Source organism: Poecilia latipinna, unplaced genomic scaffold, assembly GCF_001443285.1.
Source record: "Poecilia latipinna isolate Pla-1442-1.1 unplaced genomic scaffold, P_latipinna-1.0 Scaffold2012, whole genome shotgun sequence".
NCBI lineage: Eukaryota > Metazoa > Chordata > Actinopteri > Cyprinodontiformes > Poeciliidae > Poecilia > Poecilia latipinna.
In genome coordinates this window covers 3,981-7,729 of record NW_015114628.1, presented here as the reverse complement: position 1 = coordinate 7,729, position 3,749 = coordinate 3,981, and the positions used below count along the sequence as shown (strand labels likewise).

At 35.7% G+C, this 3,749-nt stretch overlaps 1 protein-coding gene and 1 long non-coding RNA gene across 2 annotated transcripts in view; one reads left to right on the top strand and one right to left on the bottom strand.

Annotated features, from left to right (window-relative positions):
- The window catches only part of LOC106935744 (uncharacterized), a 16,684-nt gene that overhangs the window by 10,001 nt on the left and 2,934 nt on the right, over window positions 1–3,749 (top strand). The gene's annotated exons all lie outside the window — the stretch shown is intronic.
- LOC106935743 (glutamate receptor ionotropic, kainate 2-like) overlaps window positions 1–3,749 on the bottom strand; it is a 123,810-nt gene that overhangs the window by 119,332 nt on the left and 729 nt on the right. The gene's annotated exons all lie outside the window — the stretch shown is intronic.

Sequence of the window (3,749 nt, the reverse complement as noted above, 5' to 3'; positions counted from 1 at the left end):
ATTAAAAATAATCAAACCTGTTGATTATTTTTAATCAGCAGGTTTGAGTTAATTTGCTGATCCAAGCCTATTTTCTTCTTTTAGTGAGAATGAAATTACCCCGCATTTCATGCACTTCAGCTCACGGACCAATGTGTTACATCCAGACAAAAACGGAGGAAAAGTACTATTTACATTCGAGCGAGGGTTTCACATATTTTTATTTTCTTTATTTTGTGTGCATGTTAGCTTATTGTCTGTGGATAAATGGGTTCAGTTTCATCGTTTACGTTTAAACAATAAAATATTAGAATCATGAAAAACTTCGGTTTGGTGCTTCTTGGTCTAAATAACACCGAATGTCATCAGATTTCAGTGTATTTAGGTGAGTTTTGACGCTTTGTGGTTTGATGTTCACAGAAAAAGTTTGAGTGGCTGCCGTACATTTTCACGCAAGCGAAACAGTGTGCGTATATTTACGCAAACTAAATGTTTATACATGTCGACTTTAGCGTAAAATATGGGACCGCACATTTTTTTGCGCGCACGACTGAGAACTGTTCTTATAAAGCATTTTATTTGCCCTAGTCTCTATCTGTAACTCCACCCATCCTGTGGTTTTGCAAAGCAAAAATGTGTATGCGCGAGTGTTCAGCCTCGTGACTACGTGCCATGGTCCTTACCCAAAAACTTCAGAGTTTCCCCATTGTTTAAACATGTATTTATTCATAGAATTACAATTGTTAGTGACACTGATCATTTCTGAGTTATGCTTCAACACAGTATTCTGAAATGATTCAGTCATGTATTTAATCAAATAAACACAAGAGGGCACTATTATCTGACTTAGGAGGGAAAAACTGAGTTGATGGCAGATGACAAAATGTGACGTACTACAGCAGTGACTGCCAACAGCACAATGACAGCAGGTGCCAAAGCTGAAAGAACAGAAATACAGCAAAATATAATAAACCTCAGAAGCATAAGGAAAAACAGCCACACTAAAATACATGGTTTAGTAAAGTATTAAATACAAAGACCTAGTGACAAACATTTGTATTCTCTGATATTTCACATAAATTCCTTCAAACCAAGAAGTTGTCTTGATTTTTGATAAAAATACATATTTTTGCAAACATTAATTTTTAAACAACACAACACTCAAAAAGTACAAAGGAAAATAAAACTCATGCTTTCTAATAAACAAACATTGTGCATAAAGGATGCTTAGAACACTTGAACACTTTCTTTGTTTACTGGTACTGGCAGGTATCAGTAAAGTAGTCAGACTCTAAAGGAAGTGATAAAATACTCGTGTTGCTAGTTGATCTTCACCTGATCCCTACACTTCTTTGGTGGAAGCTGTGTGCTGCTGGAAAGAGGAGACGGATTCTTCAAAAACATCGTCCTCCATGCCTTCCTCTATAGGCCTCATCTTAGTTGAAGATTTGGTTTCAGGTGATTTTTCTAGAAATATAAATATTACAAGAATTAAAATGCACATTTCTTACCTGGGGTTAGAAAATGCAAAACTGAGGACCACTGATTATCAGCCCCAGGGCTCCTCAGCAGCTCTGGGAGTGTCTGCATCACAACATGAAGAGCTCTTTCATGGAGCTGGGTGTAGCGCATGACATAAAATTTTGAAAGCTATCTTCACCACATTCACTTTTATCAGATGGTTTGTTTCCTTCTAATGCAAATAATGGTTTCACACTTACAGCTTTTTCTCAAAAATGGAAGAAAATTACACATTATATGATTTCCATGTATGTCATCCTTTCACCTGCATGCAAAGGTTATAGTGAGTAGTTTCCGTTGTTGAGACATTATTCTAAGTATTTGTGACCCTTGAATCCTTCGTTATAATCTTTTTTTATTCAATGCAGAATGATTTTATAGCACTCTAAGGTAATGATTTCTAATAAGAACCAGTTGTACAATTCTGAATTTATGCATACAGGCTCAAATATATTAATTAGTGTTATCTCAAGAAAGCTGCTTTAATGTTACTTTTGTTTTCAAGTAAAAATATACAAAAAAAGTGAACTGAATAAAGAGCTGTAGTTTTGTCCTGCTCTCTGAAAGACCAACGGAACATATGCTATACTTTGATTTTTCTAATTGAAATGTTTGTTTTTAGAATTTGCTTCTCTCTTCCTAAATGTTTCTATTATGACTTCCTTTTTGTGGTCCTTCAATGTTACTATCCACTATAAAGATAACCTTTAACCAGTCAGTATTAGGTAACAACAGTTCAACCTAAAATTATTGAGTTTTCAGATAAAAATGTTGGTGTTTGGTGATGAAGTCCACGTTTCTGGGGCTAGATGGCCTCTTTGCCATCACCTAATCTTTAACTCCTTCCACATATTGTGTAACAATTCAGAATATTAACATTACATGCAGCTAAAGAAACAAATTGGTAAAATTAAATGATTATTTTAGTGTAAGTCTGGCAGGAATAATTCAGAATAATTCTGAGTTCAACTGTATCATGTTCCAGTCAAGCTAATTTTTAAAGTCACTGAATTCTCAGTACCATTTACATCAGGGGTGTCAAACTCCAGTCCTCAAGGGCCGAAGTCCTGCAGTTTTTAGATGTGCCACAGGTACAAAACACTGGAATGAAATGGTTTAATTACCTCCTTCTTGTGTAGATCAGTTCTCCAGAGCCTTGCTAATGACCTAATTATTCTATTCAGGTGGTGCAGCAGAGGAACATCTAAAAGTTGCAGGGCAGTGGCCCTCCAGGACTGGAGTTTGACACCTGTGATTTACACAATATGAGAAATAGGCTGACTTTGTGAATAGAGATGTTATTTTTTCAGTCTAGTCTCTTTTGTTCTTTTATCAATCTTTAATTTAGTTTTAGACAACAACATTCTCTTCACAATATTAATCCACCACATTTATATAACAAACATGTGAACATCAGATACACTGTGAGACTAGGAATCTTAACAAAACAGAAAAAAATATGATATTGCAAGTTAAGAACAAAGCTAAAGTCTAAATTGAGAAGACACACAAATGATCAACATTTTAAAATGATCTGATGCACATCACCTTCATAAAAAAATTAAATTCAAAATTAAAAAAATCATTTTTTGATCCCAAAGGGAAATTATATGTTGTTGTAACACATTAATTCTTCCTATTGTTATTAGTCATGGCTGTTTTGCAGGAAATATCTCCTGTAGCAGTCTGTATTACATGGAATCTGAAGAAGCCTCTGACTGAAAATACTTAATTTTTCCAAGTCAGTCTCATGAAGGGGATGGTCAGTGTTGTCCATAATTTTAATGACCTTATGAAAAATCCTTCTTTGCCTCATCATCTCCAGAGGTTCCACAGTCGTCCCCAGAACAGAACCAGAACAGAACCAGCCTTCTTTATCAGGTTGTTGAGCCTTTTTATGTCCCTGGCAGCAGCCCCAACAGATGACGGATGAAGAGATGACGCTCTCAACAACAAACTTATGATTTAATAAAGTCTTAAATCAAAGGCCTAGTGACAGCAGCACTAGGTCTTGGTAGCAGCAGAAAACTATACCATGTGCCACTCCTGTCAGCTAAAAAGCTACAATTAGAGCAGGCTCATGAAGTCTTAGCTTCAGCTGGAACATTCAGATTTTAAGAAATGGGTGCAAAAGTATGAAAGCATGGACTAATGCTGCCTTGTATCAATTGTTCCAGCTGCTGCAAGAGGTGTAATGATACTAGGGCTGTTATAAACGAATATTTTAGTAATCGAGTAATCGGATAAAA